This window comes from Ptychodera flava, chromosome 1 (genome assembly GCF_041260155.1).
Source record: "Ptychodera flava strain L36383 chromosome 1, AS_Pfla_20210202, whole genome shotgun sequence".
Lineage (NCBI taxonomy): Eukaryota > Metazoa > Hemichordata > Enteropneusta > Ptychoderidae > Ptychodera > Ptychodera flava.
Genome location: NC_091928.1, coordinates 42,114,287 through 42,136,726, shown reverse-complemented (window position 1 = coordinate 42,136,726; position 22,440 = coordinate 42,114,287). Strand labels below are relative to the sequence as shown.

The 22,440-nt window shown below is 36.1% G+C and overlaps 2 protein-coding genes and 1 long non-coding RNA gene across 3 annotated transcripts in view; all 3 read right to left on the bottom strand.

Annotated features, from left to right (window-relative positions):
• The window catches only part of LOC139144958 (uncharacterized), a 34,627-nt gene extending 33,761 nt beyond the window's left edge, over nucleotides 1-866 (bottom strand). The window contains exon 1 of the mRNA XM_070715810.1: nucleotides 777-866. The gene's annotated coding sequence lies outside the window, so the exon portion shown is untranslated. The remainder of the gene's footprint in view (nucleotides 1-776) is intronic.
• The window catches only part of LOC139137925 (nucleobindin-2-like), a 608,701-nt gene that overhangs the window by 185,105 nt on the left and 401,156 nt on the right, over nucleotides 1-22,440 (bottom strand). The gene's annotated exons all lie outside the window — the stretch shown is intronic.
• LOC139139746 (uncharacterized) lies at nucleotides 869-18,010 on the bottom strand. The gene is made up of 4 exons (XR_011553875.1): nucleotides 17,948-18,010; nucleotides 11,747-11,900; nucleotides 6,799-6,912; nucleotides 869-945 (listed from the first exon to the last, which is right to left on the bottom strand). It is a non-coding gene; the product is annotated as an uncharacterized lncRNA (long non-coding RNA).

Genomic DNA, 22,440 nt, shown 5'->3' with positions numbered 1-22,440 from the left:
ATCTCATACCCTAGCTGTGGGTCCATAACTATTGTGTTTTCAGACGAGATTCCTGCCTTTTATGGGTAGATTTTGACTTTTACGACTTTAAACGTATCAACCACAGTGGGGAGGCGTTGAAAATCGTAAAAGTCAAAATCAGTCGGTTAAAAGGGAGGAATATCGTCTGAAATCACCACAGCTATAGACCCACAGCTAAAAATACCCATGCCCTGATAGTTTAATCTTGGTGACACTTACTGTGCATTATGATTCACACTTTGTCAGTATGGCAATTCTCCTGATTGTAGAGAGTGCTCACATAACCACCCCCCGCCCTAATACTTTAACGTGTTTAAATTTGAAATCAAATTTCAGATATAGGCTATTGCACCTCAAAAAGTTTTGCCAGTGCAACTATTTGTTGAGTCAGGCATCTTTTCTAGTGGCATTCACAGAGATAAGGAGGTTTTGTCCAACTTGATTTTGACTTCTGCAGAAATTTCATACGATTTATGAATGAAGTCTGTTTACATACATATTTGCAACTTTACGCATGGCAGAATAAAAGTAGAGTGCAAAATTTAAGGTTTTTCCTTTATTCTTAAAACTTTGGGCATGAGTATGTTACGGATCGATCACAAATATAGCCTGTTTCTTGTGTTGTATGAGCATCATAGTAAGCAGAGTTGACCTTCATGCAATTACAACACAGGGACAAGTGATATTAGCTATCATATCAAATAACAACAAATTAAAACATATTTGAAATGCACAGAAAATCAATGTAAATTTACCACGTCTCCTTCTTTGTACAACAGAGGAATTGCATCCGCTTGACTAAAACGCCCAAATTTACCAATTTTACATTCTATCTGAACATGATCTTGTCCTCTTGGTGCTCTGTCTTGACATCCAGCCCAGGTATTCCATTTACACTCTCTGTAGTACATTGTGACGGCATAGCTAACGAAGAAATGTGGTGCATAAAGACAGGTTCAGCAAAAATATATTATAACTAAGGTCGTTAGTAAAAACACCAGTTGCACAGATATGAATATAACCATTGCACTTTGTTTATTTTGTGACCACTTTTTGGAATTACGTCCGGGGGAGTCACTCGCTCTCATACTCATCCTACAGTAAGTTCTCTGTTCAGTCTCTTAAAAACTGGACATATTTGACTCTCCTTGTCCTTCTTAGATCGCATTGAAAGGGCATCATAATCAGATATTTTGCAAAGCTATCTTGTGGGAGGATTGTAGGCCGTCTCTTTTGTTCTTGTTTTTCAAAGGCACAAAGAATAGGACATCCTGTCTTCAACTCTATCCCGAAAGGCATTTTTGGTTTTGCCTTTAAAAACGGAACAAATTTGACAGAAATTGCAACACTATCATTGCCATTTTTGGACTGTAAAGCAACACTGTTACGATTGTAATTTTAGGTAAAAGTATTACACGGGATATTTATACTTTTGTTGGACCCATAACGAACATTTACTAAGATGAACAGTTTCACACGGTACAACGTGGAGGGTCTTTGTTTTGATTACTTAAGTATAATTACTGGTGTTTCTTTTATTACCCCAAGTATCGTTGCCGATGTGTTAATTAACATACAATGCAACAACCGGTCAGTCAATTGAAAGAAACAGGAAAAGAACCAACACCTTTACTTTTCATCGAGTACGAACAAAAGATGTTCACTGACATTGACATTGATCCTGGTACTCAAATGGACAATTAAGCTAAAACGATAAAGTGTGACACCGATATAGTTACGTCACTTTGGTCAACGCTTAATTGACTTGGGCATGAAACAATAGCTCATACATATATAATAAAATTCTGGCCCCATAATCTTGACCAAGTCAGTAACTATTATTTTTAGAAGTTGGCATTTGTCAAAAGAACATTAAAAATATTAAAAAGCATCGGTTGGTATGCCGAGTCAGCGGAGTAATTCTGAATATCTTAAAAACTTCCTTCCAATCAAGTGTTTGGATTTTCATCTTTTATCCAATTAAGTACCTTTCATACTTGTTGTTAGTCAATGTACGGGTACTTCCTGTGATGTATTTTACATGCCCAGGTTAAGCCTCGAAAAATTGTTTATTTAATGTAAAGTTTTCATATGTATAGGCAGATTTTCAGATCTACAGATTCGCAGAGATTTCAAATATGTAGAGATTCCAGATTTTCGGAGCTTTTGGACTCTACTCTTTAGAATCAAGACTTTGTGGGGGAGGCTTAGACATTTGTCGGTCTAGGCTTCCCCTGACCTCGGCATGACTTCGTGATATAAGAGCATGACTTTCTGGTCGGTCAAGCTTACAGCGTATCAATAAACATCATCCACTTCAACTTACGACGTCACTTTGTAGTAGTATCGTAGTGGTACCTCTCGTCGAGCTTAATTCCCTAGCTGAAGTTATCAACCGTTAAAACAGCCGGCATCAAAACGTTATTTCTTAAATTGCCGTATGAGAAAGGGACACACTTTTTTACTATCCCAAGTAAGTAGTGAGTACTCGTTTTTGTCTTTGAACACTCGCCGACAGACTGCACCCGCCGGCATGAGGGAGCGTTCAGTTACTACGGCCGGGGTTTGGCCGGCGAAATCCGGGGGGAGGGATCACCTTAAATTTGAAAACTGTGAGGGGGCGGCCATGTATTTTTTGAACAGAATAGAGGGAGTTCACTTAATTTTCATGAGTATCCGTCCGGTTAAAAAGCAGTTTCAGTGTTCATACTCTGCGAAATAAACATAATTCGCAGCATGATTTCATTCCCCGAAGTCATTTAACTTTAAATCTGAATGAAAGTGTAATCTGTCACATGAACATCTTGCCTTCGCAATACTGGGGCTTGTCTTCTCGTAAATCGACCTCACTGAGGGCAATGATCAACTCCTATTACTTATATATTAGAGATATGGCAAGTTTTGTCAGGGAAAATATTCAATAGCTACCTTTAGACTACCATGAAAGTGAAATAATACTTTTAGGTGAAATTTCAATATCATAGATGTTGTCCACATCTAAGCTTTCAAACACACTATTTGAATCAAGTACATTTGTATCAATCGTCAAACACCTGTAAAAGCATAGGTTTAATCAGTTCAGCATTAAAAAAGAAATATTCATAGTTTTCTCATAGACTCCAATGTATAGTGAGTCATCATTTCGGTGACATTCCAAAATCAAATGTCTGCCACACACATTAACATTCAACCAGCTTAGTATAATCAAGTACTTTAAAAAGAATTATGAAACATATATAATTACATACATTTAGCTAGTTTTCCATCGGAAAAAATATTTAGTTTCCTCATAGACTCCAATGTATAGTGAATCAACATTTCGGTGAAATTCGAAAATTAAAATAATTGCAAACACATCCACTTGCGACCACCCTAGTCTAATCTAGTACTATTAAATGAATTATCAAATGTCTATAAATACACAGATTTAGCACGCTTTGTATTGGAAAAAATCATTCACAGTTTCCTCATTGATGACTACCATGTATTGTGAATCAACATTTTTGGTAAAATTCCAAAATCAAATTTCTTGCGTACACATCCACTTGTAGCCACTTTAGTCTGATAAAATTAATTTATATAAATTATTGAACGTATATAAATTCAAAAATATTATCAGTGTTATATTTTTGAAAAATCCATAGTTCTCCAATATACTACCATGTATATTGAATCAACATTTTCAGTGAAATTCCAAAATCACATTTAATGAATACATATGCACTTGTAACCAATCATATAATGATCATATTCTAAACAAGTAGAGTTATGTTATTTCTGTCCAATCCCTTTGAGGGAGGATTTCAAAATTAGAGCGAGTCAAAAGGGCAGATTTGAACGTTAACGCAGTTTGTATTTGATGGGGGCATTTGAAAAAATGTGAGACTCTTTTTTTGGATTTTATTGCCCCACTCCCCCCGTCCTGAGGTATTTGAGTGCGCAGATTTACTCAAGCTATTTGAGGTTTTGAAATTTTTGTCACCTTGAAAGGTGGTAATCAATTTTTTGGTGCAATGGGTAGGTTGGGTTCACTTATTTTGACCGATCCACAGGAAGAATTTGCCAACAGCCGCCACTGCCTGAAAATAGGTTGTTTTCTAAATTCTCATACTAGAGTTTTAACTACTGCTCAGCAACGACGAAAGATCGCTTCATCCTGTATGTCATTGCACTTACATTTTTCCAACAATCTTCACTTGATTTTAGATGCATGCCAAAGTCATGACAATATACAGATCCTCAATCATATATACTCTGCATTGCAGTGAGTTAAACAGAGAAGTTTAGGTAGAATTGCCTTAAGACGACACATGACCGTGACCTGACGACTATTGTTAGATTACCCTAGTCATAGAAGTATACCGTGTACCTTGTGTGTCACTCAATCAGGGAGCATTCAGTCATAATGCCCAGGGGTGGGCCGGCAAATTCTTCCTGCGCATCAATTAAAATAAGTGAACCCCCTACCCATTGCACTAAAAAAATAATGACCCCCCCCCTTTAAGGTGACAAAAATTTCATGACAGCCCCCCCCCCCCCAATTGCTTGAGTAAAGCTGCACACCTCAGAGGGGAGGGGGCGGGCGATAGAACAAAAAAATTCTCAGATTTTTCCGATGACCCTCCGTACAAACTCACAAGGTGTTAATGTTCAAATTTCCCCTTCTGACTTGCTATAATTTTAAAATTACCCCTCAAAGCGATTGGACAGAAATTATAGGTGGATCGCAATATTTTTGCGCAAGCGTGTGTCTACAAAATTTTGATATTTGGATTTAATTGATAATCAGCTGTTGATAATGTTGATTCACTTTACATGGTAGTCTATGAGAAAACTATGTAATACTTTTTTTCAATACAAAACTATATTTATGCATTTATGGATGTTTGATAATTGACATAAACGTACTTAATTGGAATATAAATGTTACAACTGGTATGTGGACAAAATATTTGACTTTAGAATTTCACCAAAAATGTTCATCCAGTATATATGGGAGTCTATGATAAAATTGTGAATAATTTTTTTCCAATGATAAACGTGCTATACTTGTGCACATTCAGACATTGAATAATTAACATAATTGTACTTGATTACAATATGATGGTTAAAGGTTCATATTATGTGTACAAGAAATCTGATTTTGGAATTTCACTAAAAATGTTCATCCACTATGCATGGAAACTATGAATATTTTTTTCCAATACAGATATAGGTACATCTGTGTATTTATTTACTCATAATTATTAATATTAATGTACTTGATTATACTAGGGTGGTTACAAATGGATATGTGTGCAAGAAATTGGATTTTAGATTTTCACCAAAATGTTGATTCACGTACATGGTAGTCTATGAGGAAATTACGAGTAATTTTTCCAATACAAAACTATCATGGTAGTCTATGAGGAAACTATCAGTAATTTTTTTCAATACAAAACTATCTAAATCTGTGTAATTATAGACGTCTGATAATTCATTTTAAAGTACTTAGTTAGACTAGGATGGTTAAAGGTTGAAATAAGGACAAGAATTGGATTTTGGAATTTCAGCGAAATGTTAATTCACTATAAATTGGAGTCTATGAGAAAACTATGACTAATTTTTTTACAATGCTTAAGTAAATTAATTGTGCTTGTATGGGTGTCTGATAATTGATACAAATGTACTTGATTCATATAGGGTATTTGAAAGTCAGATGTTGACAACAATTATGATATTTGAATTTCACCAAAAAGTATAATTTCACTTTTCGTGGTACTAGTAGTCTATAGGTAACTGTTAAATAATTTCACTGACAAAACTTGCTATATCTCTAATATGTAAGTAATTAACATTGTTCTTTGCCGTCAGTAAGCTTGATTGACAATAAGACAAGCTCCAGAGTTGCCAAGTCAAGATGTTCATGTGACAGATAATTACACATTTGTTCAGATTTGTTAAATGCCTTCAGAGAATGAAATCATGCAGCAAATCATTTTTATCTCCCAGAATATTTCTGAACACTGAAACTACTTTTTGACAGGTTGGATACTTATGAAAATGATGTTTACCCCCTGAGCTGTTTGAAAAATACATGACCCCTTTGCAGTTTTCAAATTTAAGGTGACCCCCTGGATATTGCCGAATCAAGTACATCAAGTACATAACTGAATGCTCCCTAAATTAAGTACGACGACTTAGAGTATTTCTATGTACCTGTTGCCGTCCCCTCTACTTCAATGTTCTACTGAAGAGTTTACCTATCAAGTGATCACACCATAGCTACCCCGGCATTTAACGACGGTACATGACAATATATACTTCTCAGTCTGAATTTTGATTTACTGACAACCATGATATGTTACAATAGCGTAAGCCAAAATGGATATGGTCAAGTTGCACGCAAATTTATATAAATTAGCCACCTCTCTGTATGTATGTATGTATGTATGTATGTATGTATGTATGTATGTATGTATGTATGTAGTATGTATGTATGGATGGATGGATGGATGGATGGATGGATGGATGGATGTATGTACGCGAATATATGTATAGGTTGATATGAGTGTAGGAGTAATTACAGACATTTAATATCTACTGTGTGTGTTTACCTGTTAAACTGGCCAGCTGTTCATATTTTTTCATTGGGAAGGATAAGTGGACTGAGTAGGTAGTTATATGAAATGGTACAAACTCATAATAAACCGTTACTTAAACTCCCATTTCGATGTATTTAGTTTATGTTTTTTTCTTGTTTTTAATTTTAGAAAGGAAATTTGATTAGATACTCACGGGTTGGTAATAGCTGACGATTGAGTTGATCGTAGTTTGGTTTGCAAGAGCTGTCCATTAGCTGTCTATGAGTGTCTTTTAGATTCTTTCGGAGTTCTCTGAAGCTATGTAGATCTGTTCAGAGGCAAAACATATGTTCAATGTAAACACAAACACAAACAAGTGACCTAGCGGCCAATATGGCACCACTATGGTATAAAAAGTGTGGCTGGTTTGTGAATTAAAGGAACACTGATGAACATGATGGAACATATTTAAATATCTGAAGGGAATTTCTTATATGCTGAGATAATACTTTTGGATAAAGTTCAACCTACCTGATCTTTAGCATTCATCAGTATTGATTGTGACTGTTGGTACACTTTACCTGAGAGCTAACATGTTCTAAACTGTTTAGAAAAACGTTTTGGACCAAAATCAGCAAAATTGCCCTAAAATATAAGTATGTAAGTTTTATAACAGTTTCAACAAATCTGAATCTGCACACTCGCACAAACCTGTACACAAAAGAATTCGGACAATGAAATTCTAAAATCTTAGATGCTTTTTTTAATTTTTTACCAAACTCGGCAAAACGTGCTAAAAACAGTTTTGCAGATTTTTCACAATTTGTACAAAACTGAAATAAATCATCCCCATGGACCTTCATATCAAATTTCAAGGCAGGCTGATGAGCGACTTCAGAGAAGACTTTTGACAAAAATTTCTCTCAAATACAAATATGCAAATTTAAGCATGATAGCAACTAAACTTCAATACCAAGTTCAATACGAGGAACGTACATACCAATTTTAAAGCAATTGAACAAGCGGTTTCGGAGAAGAAGAGTTTGACAAAAGACACGAAAAATAGTGTCAATGACACTTTGCTTACATACATGTGGCAAGCTTGAGTGAGAGTAGAAGCTAAGCTTCTGTTGGCCGTAGCTTGTAATATTCACAATGTCAAAATGTATTTGAACACATTTTAATGCATGATCCATCAAATACCATGGCGAGCTCTGTAATGGTTGGCAATATGATATCCAATAAATTCCAGCGATCGTTAACATTCAAGGCAAGTAAATCAGCAGGTCCTAGAAACATACAAACAACAACAACAACAACAACAACAACAACAACAACAACAACAAACATTGACAAAATCAATAGTGCTATCTCGAATCACTAGTTAAGTGTGGAAGCAGGTGTCCGTTATGGGTAAGCGTACCCTGCTAGCATGCTAAATCTGTCAAGATTGAAATAAAGTGACAAAGTTGTTGTATGGTATTCAGCTAGTTGTCAAATTACTGTTGTGAGCCAAAGTCGGAAATACTGTCTCTGAGTAACAGGTTTGTCATATTTTGATATAAGATCTCCAAATCTACCGTAGAACTTCTTCAATGAACTAGCCTACCTACTTTGGGCACTGCTTCAACGGACAGACGGACGGACGGGCGGACAAACACACAGACACACACACACGCACGCACGCACACACACACACACACACACACACACACACACACACACACACACACACACACACAAACACACAAACACAACTCCATGTAGCCTGGTACATCAAAATAAGTGACACAAACTGCCATACCCTCTTGTAATATTGTATTAAATGGAATTTATGTAACCCATTTTTGGTAATTTATCAAGCAGTAATATTTAAGAAAACACTTATTATTGGCTTTGAAAATTTTTTTGTATATTTCTGTTAAATATTACCCAACATGTAAAATTGACCCATAATTATTGAAATTTTCATGAAGTTTACACTTTTGCTGCTCTTTAGAATTAATGATAATTTGAAAAAAATGTATTTACAAATAAGCTTGCATCTACAAATCAAATATAAAGGTAAAATGTGCAGTAATTCTCAAGTTTCACAAATGGACCAGAGAATTTATGAATGAGACATTCAGCATTATTTAACAAAACATAGCAAAATTGTCCCATAAATACAGCGTTGCAGGTTTGTCATAATTTCAACGCACTGATACAAATTATCCCTAAGAATCTTTACATCAAATTTGAGAGCATTCGGAGCATAAATTTCAGGGAAGATTTCTTTGGCAACGTTAGGACAAATTGACCCAATAAATACAATATTTGAAAACAACAAACAAATGTTGCCTCTGGTTATATGAAAATCAAGTCTCAAACGATAAGAAAAACGGTTTTAGAGAAAATATTTTTTGATTAAAAATGGGGAAAATTGCCCGAAAAACACGAAAATGAAAATTCCACCACAATTTGAGCAATTCTAACAGACTTCAACCCGCAGATCGTGTGTATCAAGTTTCAGAGCAATCTGACGAGAAGTTTCAGGGTAGATGACTTTGTGAAAAAAATGGGATAAAATTGCCCAAAAAATACAAAATGAAAATTCCACCACAATTTGAAGATTTTCAACTGAGGTCACGCCAATGAATATGTATATCAAGGTTCAAAGCCATTCGACACAAGTTTCAGAGATGTTTTGACGAAAACAGACATTTTGCTCCGAAAATACAAATATGCAAAGTTCACCACAATCTGAACAGGGTCAACAAAGTTAACCCCCTCCCCCAGAATCATGGATAACCAGTTTACTAGCAATCAGACAAGTGATTTCAATGAAGATTTTTTTTTACTACTCATGGGAAAACTTGCTGCAAAAGCGCATATTTGAACAAACCTAACATAGGTCTACCCGAGGAGCATGCATACCAAGGTTAACAATAATTGGACAAGCGGTTTACAAAAAGATTTTTGAACAAACACAGGAAAAATCGTCTCCGCAAATATCACCAAACTTTGATCAAATCGAACTTACGTCATCCTAAGAGACCTACATACTAAGTTTCAACCAAATCTTGCCTGTGGTAAGTAGATTTGCAATCGGATTCAAACTCACAACATGCGGCACCAAGAATCCTGGTGAAACCACCACAGTCAAAACCGCTCGGCCAAATCTCAACCCTACAACCGCGCTAAATTGTAACAATTTTACAGTCCATTCAGTTGCTACAGTGCTTAAAATGTTGCCTTTTTCAGCTCATTTGTATATTTCTGAAATTAATATGTTCATTTAAACAAAGTCACATCTCCATTCCTTGGTGCGCCTATGCACCAACTTGTACGATGTTAGGTGCTGCCTATTTGAATTTTCATGTGTGTACGTAAGTAAGTACGTACGTACGTTCGTACGTACGTACGAACCTACCTACCTACCTACCTACCTACCTACCTACCTACCATACACACACACACACACACACACACACACACACACACACACACATACACACACACATACACACATACACACATACATACATACATATATCGTGACAGTAATATCAAGATCCTTTAAAGATCAGGCCAGAGGGCAACTCATGGAAGACCAGGAGACTAGAAATTTATCAGGGATTTTGAATTTTGGCATATAAGAATAATCATATACTGAAGAAAATTATGCCCATTCCCATCGTAAAATATCACAAAAGTAAAACTTTGTACAGTAAAGACTCTAACTTAAATGAAAAAATTGTGATTTAATGGAATTATTTAACTTTACCAACTTTGCCATTATTACACTAAAAGTTTCAGAGATTAAAAGGTTTTTGATGGAACATTTTAACTTTCAGGTATTGTCAATTTTATAAACTGTTATAAGTAAGGTAGCAAGGAATTCACAATTTGCATACTCTCTCATGATCGTCATTTTGTGTGCTCTTCAGCAGGTGCAATTGACCTGGCAAGAGTTGGATTAACTCAAGTCGCTTTGACTAATTAATCAAAAAATCCACTGATGCGTTAAAATGAATTTTTAGGCATATGGCTCTACAAATTGCTAATAACAGGTAGTGTTAACATCTGCGAGCAGAACTGCGTAAGACATGTTTATTTTTTCTTTGAGTGTATCCCTAATCAATATGCGGTTATACGATAATTGGGGGAGGAAGACTTTAAAAATTTTGATCAAATAGACAGGGGACTTGACAATTTTGAGGGTATTGAGGGAGTCTGCAAAAAATAAGATTTCAATCGCTATTCCTCCAGCCCAGCCCCCCTCCCCAAACCATTATTTGTGAATGCAGCGTAAGGGCGACAGGCTAGACAATGACAGGGCCGCTGACAGCAGAGCTAAAAAGGTTCAGGTCTTTCAATGGGATGAATTGAAATGTGAGTAAGCATACAACTAATATTATATAGGGCTCAGCCCTTGGTGTCGCGCCAGGGGTTAAGATTGGCAATGTTATTTGTATTGATTCATGATAAAATGTAATTAATTGTTATTTCATAAACGTTTATATGACAACTATAGTTTCCCTCTGATGAAAGCAGTTCACGTATGTACACGACGTCAAACCCTGCAGTAGTGCAGGTATAGATTTTCTGTAACGTGTAAAAATTTTGGACAAAAATTGGCAATTTTTACAATGATAACAGCCTACTGCGTTAAACAAGGGACGTATTATGCAATCATTATCATTGTAATGGTAACCGCACTGCCCACCTTCCACTTGCAAGCTGAAAACTACAGCGTTCCGTCTAAAAACTTGCAATTTTTGAATCTAATTATTGGCACAGGGGGCGCTCTTCTATAATTCAATCCCAGCATTCTTTGCGTATGCCCCCGTTCATATGCACGACAGTTTTCTCCGTTTATCTGTATCAACAATACTTTGTATCAGCGACAAGGTGTATAATAACATTTACTGGCTAATAAAAGAGGTATATTTTATAAAAGGCATGTTATATCATAATAATTTGTTTCGTATTTTTTATTTACGAGTACTCAAAAAAAAAACATGGCGGCGCCCAATGAGAAAGAAGGGTACACTTCCGGTTACTCGCATAGTATATTATGAATAAGCGCATGCGTAGTCAGTAAGCCGCTGGCGCGACTATTATCTTTTTATTACAAGGATTTAACAAAGGACTTGACGATTAAAAACTGGTATACAAACCTTCATTATCAGGTTTGATCATCTGAATAAGCAAGATTATATAAAAAAAGCGGACCATCTTCAACCTAATACCAGACAATGTTCCAGTTCAAGAGGCGAAATAAACACACATCCTTGTTATCCGATAGTACCAGTATGTTTGACTCTTGCAAGGCTATAAAGAAATAAGTTATAAAATAATTAATTAGTTAGTTAATTAATATATTGATTGATTGGTCGATAAGTTAAGAAATTGATTAAATAATTTATTTTTTTAATTATTCACTAGCTTGCGTGGACACCCTACTCTCGTCGTCTCGATAGCGACCACAATAACTTGCCTGGTGTTAAACTTCACTAACAAAGTCTAAAACTTCCGTGACTTCCCAGCCAATACGGTATCACAGACCTTCCACGATTTCCCTGCATTCTTCTGGGGTCATTTTGTGGTCAACAAACAGAAGGGAACAGATTACTCAACGGGATCAAGCAGCCGACAATTCCTTAATATCTCTGTACATTGCAAATGGTCAGATGGGTATTACACTGACAGTGAGACACAAATGTTAATGAACTCAGCAGTCATTGGCACTCTAAAATTATTAATTAAAACAAGATCTCAATTAATTGTCAATATTAATGCCAACCATATTTTGCGGCAAAGCTGAGGAAGCTGATTCCTATATACGAGCATGTTTACGAAGTTTTTGACGCAACTCATGTTTTGAATGATGAAATTAATCAACACTTAATAAAGGAAACTGAGAATTCCACCTGATGGGTTTGCATTGTGCCACAATGACCTTTGAATATTAATTGTTCTATTGATGTTTATAATTGGATGTATCATATTATCTTTAATTCATATCTATTGTATGCTAAAACTCGCGCCTTAATGACGTTTAACATATCCCATTCAAAAACGATAGAACGAACATTGAGAGAGGAATACGGCTGAAGCAAGTCATTTAAACCATGGAAGAAGCGTCTTTGGCGATGGAGCTTATATACCGAGAAATAAAGTCTATGTAGTATCAACGGACTCTGAACGTCTGTTGTGGGAGACCGTTTAACGCCGGGAACACACAGCATCGTACTCAGGGCTACCACTCAGTGACCCCCCTTCCAGTTCCTTGCCGTACTAAAGGTCACAATTCTGGTTCCCGATGAAATTGCTTGCCAAGCTATTAAGCTATAGATTTGCCAAGGTCACTAAAGGTATGGAGGTAACCTCCATTCTAAAAGCCCCTCGAAAGTTCACGAGTACTGTGGCTGCTATGGGTTCTCTGGTTTTACCTCCATTAGCTCCAATAATTGTGGCCCTGGTGGGGCTTGGCCGTGCGGCCATAGGGAATTCAGACTCCGATGATGATGATCAGATGGTGACGATGATGATGATTAAACATTAAAAATGAAGGAAAATAAAAATATAATCGGAGTCAGTAAAGTTGTTGTTGTTGTTATTGTTGTTGTTGATAGTATTTGATGAAAAGAACAAAGTATGGGTTGCAAATTCAATACAGCCAAACTATACACATGCACTGCAAAATTCAATATAGCCTTTATAGTATACTATACACATGCGCTGCAAAATTCAATATAGCCTAACTATACATATGCGTTGCAGCCTAAACTATACTATGCGTTGCAAATTCAATACAGCCTAACTATACATGTGCGTTGTAGCCTAACTATACATGTGCGTTGCAAATTCAATACAGCCTAACATTACCCAAGGGTTGTCACTTCATTGCCACACACTTTTTTTTCAATCGCCAAAAATGCACCTAGCAAGCATCGAAATCGGTAAAATTTGACGTAGGGTCAAAGCACATTAATCCTTCTCAATCATACTCAGACATTTTTACCTCTTACCGATGAAAAGTCGACAAATCGGCAGGTTTTTCAGCGCATCTTGTCGTCTCTTATATTCCAGATTTAAAAGGCCCGGCGGTTGTGTAAGTCACATGGGCGCATTTCAAATCGAACCAATAGCAGAGCCGAATGGGCCCAGCGTGAAAACCCGGCAGTAACGTGAGTTTCTTACGTCTTTTGAAGACTATGGGTGACACTGTCTGCGTGCGTCTGCGTATGAAATTCTGGTAACTTTAACAGTTCCAGTTCACCCACAGCAAGAGAACGTTCTTTCCAAAGACGTTAGAAACTTACGTAACTGCCGGGTTTTCACGTCGGGCCCATTCGGCTCTGCTATTGGTTCGATTTGAAATGCGCCCACGTGACTTACACAACCGCCGGGTCTTTTAAATCTGGAATATAAGAGACGACAAGATGCGCTTTGTCGACTTTTCATCGGCAAGAGGTAAAAATGTCTGAGTATGATTGAGAAGGACTAATGTGCTTTGACCCTACGTCAAATTTTACCGATTTCGATGCTTGCTAGGTGCATTTTTGGCGATTGAAAAAAAGTGTGTGGCAATGAAGTGACAACCCTTGGGTAATGTTAGGCTGTATTGAATTTGCAACGCACATGTATAGTTAGGCTACAACGCACATGTATAGTTAGGCTGTATTGAATTTGCAACGCATAGTATAGTTAGGCTGCAACGCACATGTATATAGTTAGGCTGTATTGAATTTTGCAGCGCATAGTATAGTACGGCTGTATTGAATTTCGCAGCGCATACTTTGTTCTTTTCTGCAAATACTATCAACAACAACAACAACTATTATAAAAACAACAACACCAAATTTACAGAGTCCAATATATTTTTATTTTTCTCCATTTTTAAATATTTAATCATCATCATCATCATCATCAATATCGCTGTATTGAATTTTGCAGCGCATGTGTATAGCATGGAGGTAGCTTACCTCCATGCGTACAGTGAGGCTGTATTGAATTTATTTTTATTTTTCTTCATTTTTAAATGTTTAATCATCATCATCATCGGAGCTCGAGGACCCTATGGTGCGGCTTGGGCTTCTGTCGTGCAACTTGGGCTATACCTCCATGGGTGGACTGTGCTGTGTGTTCCCGGCCAGGCGTTATACAGCCTCCCACCATATGTGGTAATGTATTGGTTGTCAAGGGAACTTTTTGCTCGTTCACACAATTCTTTAGATTACCAATCCTTAGCTTTATTTCACTCAGATCATTGACACAAGGTCAGCTCACTTCATGGTTAACGTAAAAACCGTAGAATAAATTAACATAATCTATGTCAGAAAACTGTCTACAATTATTAAAGTCAAGAAAATCAGAAAGTTCTACAGACTACAAAACCCAACTACAAAATTTTGACGGTGGACGATACGATCGCCATCTTGTAATAAAGTACAAGGTTGTGTTACAATCTACCTCTTGGTGTGTCAGCTTCAGCTTGAAAGCATTACGATCCGGACTGGTACCTCATCTTGTAATTCCCCAGGCCCTTACTACGAGCGCGACAAATTGATGGATCCTTTTTCTTTATAAAATCCTTCACTCAGTTTATAGCGTTCCAGATGTTCTTGCACAGATTCATTTTAACGTTCCTTCTTTTACCTTGCGTCGTGCTGTTCATTTTAGACCAGTGTCAGCACGTACGAATATCTTGAAACACTCATTTTTATCACGATCTCAGACATATTTTAATTCTATCTGTAACAAGCAAAATTTGGATATTTTTAATAACTTCAGTAATTTTCGTCATGGATTATGTAAGATCCTTTTTCCTGAATAATTACTTTTTTCTGGATGTATTTCTGTGTATACTTCGCTGTGTTGTTGTTTTTTGGGTTTTTTATGTGAATTCTCCTGTCTGTTTGTTTACGTTGTAACTGTATATATTTTTCGTTATTGTATTATATTTTAATTTTCAAACGAACCTGTTATTGGGCAACCTGTTGGTTCGAGATTAAATTTAAAAAAAAGAATCCGGGTAAAGTGAAACAGCACGAATATAAGATTCTGAGATCTGGTAAAACCAACATGCGACAAGAAACAGACGTGGCAGAACCAGCGGTAATACCAGTAGGCGTACCACTGAGCCAGCAGCTCGAGTGACTGTATGGTGATATGTAGCGGTGCATCGAAGATGCACTTCAGCGGATGGGGGTGAATTATTACGTGAGAGACGAGGGCGGTTTGCAGACATGGACGTCTGATGTAGGCAATGTGACATTATTAAATGTGGGTCAGTTGGTGCTAACGTCATGCCTCGAAGATACACCGGACGAGAGAGTGGTTGTCTACAGAAATGGCTGAAGAAGTTTGAAAGATATGGGAGTCTAGAACAAGTACGACCAGCCACCAACGTCAGCAATGCTTTTGGTTCACCTTCCGATCGGCTTTGTAATACACGGACTGATTACGTTACGAATGAACTGACAATGATAGGAAGCAGAATTTCGGAATACACTCACCCATACAGTGCGACAACAACGTACAACATGCATGACTTTTCAGTTTTGTTGACTGTATTTTCTGATACCTTGCTAACCATCGTTTTCATAGGTAAACACTCTAAACTTGTATGCAAACCAGGCGTCTTCTTTCTTTGAAGTGTTGATTTGTTTCGTTTTTGTTTTGATGAAGTGTTGAAGTTGTATGTTGTTTTTGATGAGGTACGTGGGTGTTATGTTGTTTATCTCTCTTCAGTTGGCTAAGAATGCCAGTGCTAAAATTGTCCTTAGATTTGACCGAACGGACTGAGAAATTTATTTTTGGAGATGAAGTTATATTGAGGTTTATCAATTTAATTTTCAAGTTTTTGAAGTTGTTTGATGATGTTTTGTGTTGATGTTTTGCTTTTGTTGTTTTGTTTTGATGACGATTTTAAAGATAGAAGGAGCCCCGCGCTTTGGCAAATTTGTTGGCACAGTTGTTATTTGCTGCTGTCTAGTGATGCCTATCGGTCGTTACCATGGTTACCCTAAACCTTTGACCGTGATATCAGAATACACCAAGAAAAATTAAGTCATCCTTCTGAATGTCAATCACCTTCCAGTTCACTCACCTTTCAAACAAATAAAAATTATCATTGATTCACGGCACAATTTTCGTATGATTTTAGTCGATTTTTCTGTATTTTATGTACAGTAGTTGACCTTTGAGTTTGTTATTGGATGTACATTTAGTGATTTTACTAGTATTCCTGTAAATAATTTAGATACATTAACATTAGTTGTAATTTTCAATGTATACGAATGATGGCACTTTATGCTAACTTGTAGTGATTTATGCGTATTTTAACCGCACTGCCTTACAATTAATGTGATTTATTTACTTTAAGTAGATTGCAATTGTCACCTATCGCCATTCTCTGTCACTCGTTTTGACCAGCGAGGACGCTGGTTATTAAAAAGGTGGGAGAGTGTAACCCTGTAGAGATTTTATCTCGAAGCGTCCCTCACGTGGCCAACGAGTGTAAAGGTCATTGACTCAGGTCTTACGAGAAGCAGATAAGAGATAGTGTGATAGTTTAATTAATTATGGGTTAAGATTTCTATGAGAACAATTGAGAACGGGATATTCCATGGTGTGATCTCATTTCATCTCAAGAAACAATCAAAGACTGGGGGGGGGGGGATTACCACGTGATAACTATTATAATTATGTAAGATTTAGAGACATATTTCAATTTGTATAGAACATAGACTAGAGACATTAGAGATCAGACTTTTGACGATGAACGATACGATCGCCATCTTGTAATAAAGTACAAGGTTGTGTTACAATCTACATCTTGCTGTGTCAGTTTCAGTTAATGAATTTCCTAACCACAAGTACGAGCGTGACAATTCAGTATCGGTATGCAGTGGGAGGAAGTATAACACCGGAAACAAACATCATCGTACGCTGGGCTAGACTGGCTCCAGCAGACTGGCTCGAACAGTGATCGGAAAGATTTCTCAACTAGCTGTAATATCGAAGCGGTACTTGTGTCTTATATCGAAAGCGCTCAGGTCATTGTGGTCATCGCCACAGTTGCGATGACCTCAATGACCGGAGCGCGTTCGATATACAACACAAGTACCGCCGCGATACAAACCTGCTCCCCTTAAAAGCAAACCCTAATCTAGCTGTGAATACGCAGAGGTGTTGTTGCCTACATCGATCTCGCTCGGGTCAAGAGTCATCGCTGCAGCCCTAACCCTAATTTCGATGATCTGCTTCCTCGGAGGAATGTCTCAAGATTACACTGATTTCAGGTATGAGGGGCCAAAAGGAAGTCTTGCCCAGTGATCTATGAAAATGGAAATCGATAACTGTAGACCAACCTTATGCAGTGTTTCCTGTCAGTCTATGTCACTACGCCAGTTCCACACCGACCGAGCGAGACGTGATCAAGCATGTGCTTACGTCAGACGCGCGGCTTATACTAGTTAGCGAAACGAAATGAAACGAAACGAAATATTCTATTCAGTGAAACGAAACAAAACGAAACTAAAAGTGTATCAATTTGACTTGAAGAGCAGTTTGAGTTTGCAGAAACATTAACCGAATTTGTGTAGTAAAGTCAGAACAAGTACATATATACATAATTTTAAATAATCAGTGACATTAGCCACAATCTCAAATGGTCTGTACACACAAAATCATCATCTGGAGTCCAAACAAATTTCCTTATTTAGCAGGACACGACAAATGATACTTAAAGGGACAGGTTTTTCACCAGCTTAATCTCTGAGCAAGTTGACTAATTTTAAAGGGGAATTATGACAAAAATCATATAACAAGTCAATGTCAACAAGCACTGATGCGAGAACCGGATATCGAGGATTGTCCTTTAACAAAGCTATCATCGTAATTTTGATCCTTTTGTCTTTCTGATTGCCTATGCAGAATGATTGCCTTTTCAAAATGATGTGTGAAAATCATGGACTATTGACACAAGATGCAATGCAGTATCATGAGATTTGATATACGTGTCACGTTTAAGGTGATGTGCTTGTGTCAAATGAAGGAGGCTACAAGGATGTATGTGTGTCTGATCCAGCCTTTCCTTCAACTATAGTTAAAGCACTGCATCAAAGTGGCATTCTCCCCATTGTAAAATGTTTGAGCTCAGCCAATCTCACAAAAATCAGTCAAAAATTAATGAGGATCATGAAAAAAGTTTACACTTAATGGCCCACTGACTTTAAATTTTCTCAGATCAAACCTTCATCGGTGGCACTCTTATCATATGATTGCTAGAGTGCTGATATGTTTTAAACTCAGTGCGTGCATGGCGGAGTGTATTGGTGCATTCAATGCTTCTTGTTGACTACCTGAAATAAGACCATTCAAAATTGATGACCTACTCAAATCAAGAAATGGCCATAACGCATGCAATTCTTATTATCATATTGAAACAGTTTTACTTCATTTCAGTTTATCATGACCCATCCATGAATTCTAGGGTCAAATATGGACCTTTAGTATCAAAATTAGACGAATCAAAATGCTTCAAATAGAAATGCCATTTAAAAAACTTCCCTGTTCTAACGTTCTCTAAAATTTCCAGATTACCGGTTCTCAATGTGATAAAATTCAAATTTCTTTTTCATAGTGATAAATTTCATTCCGTAGGGATAAAAAAGTAAGAGCATACCTGTAAGGCGTTTAGTGTAGTCTGTTCTGAGATTTTCTCTTCGTAGCAATCTAGATTTTTAGTTGCCTTCAAGAACAGAGAGCTACCTTCTAACATAATAACCCTGTTACCCCCAGACCCCTGTTTTTGGATCCAGCCACCCTATTGAACACAATGGGAATATACTAAAGTCCTAGTGATGAAAGGGTTTACATGTTGAATACTGAATTCATAAGATGGGTTCCATGTCCATTAGTCTGTACTGAGTTTCTGCTCATCATTAATTCTTAAACAGGTGATTCACTTTCTTGTTTTTACTTATTTTTATTTAAAGAGCAGAGAAAAAATTATAGCTATATAGTGATTTTTAACCAATGTTTACATACTGTAATATTTTAGTCTACCCCAGGTAACTGGGTATTAGATTTATCATGTCGCTTGCCTTTGTACATTTGTCAGGCTCTGGAAATATCTAGTTATTATGAATACATGAAAACCCGTTTAGACTTTTAATCATCTTTAAGTGAATCAAGAAATGATAAACAAATGAAATACTCTCTAAAGAGCTGTTGAGGAAGTCTGCAGACTACTGTCAGTTTGCGAATTAAAGCTCATATATTTTCATTTGTATTCTGGTACGTGGAATTAACAGCCATGTCTGACTTCCATTATTTCAACGTACAGTAGAGCTTATAATAATTCCATGCATATTTGTCTTGTAATTTTCATAGTTGTCCCAAACTTCTTTTATGTACAGTAGAGCATATATTCATATTAATTCAATGCTTATTCGTATTGTCATTTTCATAGTTGACACAAATCTCCCTATAAGAATGGAAAAAAATTGAGCTTGTCAAAGAAAAACTATCAAAATTTAAGCTTGACATATAGCAAGTTCCAGTGTGTGAATCATGAACCGTTGCAGGAGATATTATGCAAAGTAAACTCAGTGGATGTAAAAGTGATAGATAAGGGAAATTCATTGCCTCTTTTAGACCTAAGTCTTTGTATTGTTTATCACACATCGGGTATTTCAAAACGTTTTTAATTAGACTGAAGAATTAACTCTGTGATTTGTAACTTTTTTTAAGCATAAAGAAGATGATAATTGTAAAATCTGAGATAATGAGACATGCTGTTTTGTTACTATAATAAGACAAGCTCACTGAAAACCAGATTCCTTTAAGGTAGTATGAGCCTTGAAAATGAAAGACTGCAAATTTCCTCAATGAAACTTTCAACCATACTCATATGAAATTGAGAAAAAAATCATGGGCCACCACACTCAAAGATTGATACTACAGACATCAATAGCCTAATATGTATTGATATTTTAAATTCAAAATGGCCACCACCTCACTGAAAACCAGATTCCTTTAAGGTAGTATGAGCCTTGAAAATGAAAGACTGCAAATTTCCTCAATGAAACTTTCAACCATACTCATATGAAATTGAGAAAAAAATCATGGGCCACCACACTCAAAGATTGATACTACAGACATCAATAGCCTAATATGTATTGATATTTTAAATTCAAAATGGCCACCACCCCTATTTTAACACTGGGGGAAAATATAAGTTTTGGCTTTTCAAAAGTCAGATATTAAAATTTTTTCTTGCTTTAAGAGCTTTAAAAAGAGCCCCCAAGTGGTATATCAGAATTTTTTTTTAAAATTGAGAGTACGAACAGCTGTACCCGAAGCACATTCTACTTTTTATGTAATCATTATGTTACTCTGTATGTCCGTTATATTTAAAAGTAAAATACATGAAGTCAGACTTTGCATGTTTTAGGTAATACTACATATTTGTTACGGCTATAGTGATACGATTATGCTGGGAGAAGTCCTTCATCACAAGGAAAAAATGCCACTTTTGTAAATAGGGTACGATGTCATAATAATAAATGCTCTGATTATGTCATGATCCTTTCCGACAAATTTTTGAAATAAGAGTATCTTGAGTTTAAAGATCATGTGAATGTAAGTATGATAGTTTTAATTGAGTATTTATTGTGTGTCAAGACTTATTCTGACATTCTGGGCTAGTGAGAAGGATTGATGGACACAAATTATGGATAAGAACTAAACAGGGTAGTCTTGCTGTATACCCTATCCTAAATTCAGAAGACTCCCAAGGTCACTTGTAATTGCAGTCTATGTCCACACATCTTCCCTCCTGCCCAGACTTTCTCTACAAATATGCTCTCCAGCTTTTGACATTTCTAAACTCACTGAATCAATGTAGAAATAATTTCATAGATGTTTATGTCATCTGTACCAACACATGCAATTCAGAGTTTCTGTAGTAGGAAGAGGGAACATTTTAGAATCATTGTCACATCAAATTTGCAAAGAGGACAACTGTTCTACTCCTTTGAAATAATGTCAAAATGATTTTTAGCCAGACAGTAGTGTTGCAAATTCTGTAGAAAAAGTGAAATAGTCAAAATTTTATCCTTATTTACAACTTCCGTAGAACAGACAATTTATAAAAGAATGACAAGTACGTGAAAATAGGTCTGTCTGTAACAAGAGTTTTTATATTCCACACAATGGCGTTTTGAAATCATTAAAAGTATTAGACACTAGACTTTTTATGTTGAACTATTTTTTATCTCTGATTTCATTCAAGAAATTGACCAAGGTTTAGAAGACAATGCAGATGTAGCTATTGCTTTGCAATATTTTGGAAAAATAAGGATTATACTACGAACTTATCTATGAATATAATCGATGAAATATATTGTATATTATATATATATATATATATATATATATGTGTGTGTGTGTGTGTGTGTGTGTGTGTGTGTGTTTGTGTGTGTGTGTGTATGACCAAACAAAGTATATATATATATATATATATTATATATATATATATATATATATATATATATATATATATATATATATATATATATATATATATATATAAACAAAGTAATAATACCAATTATTGTACTGGAGTAATATTTGTTATTGTTTATAACCCTCTTTTGCCATCAATCAATGTAATTTCTCACTATTACATATGTACCACACACACACACACACACACACACACATATATATATATATTATATATATATATATATATATATATATATATATATATATATATATATGTGTGTGTGTGTGTGTGTGTGTGTGTATGTATATATCAAAGGTCAAAGTTTACTTCGGTTTCTGACATTGGTGC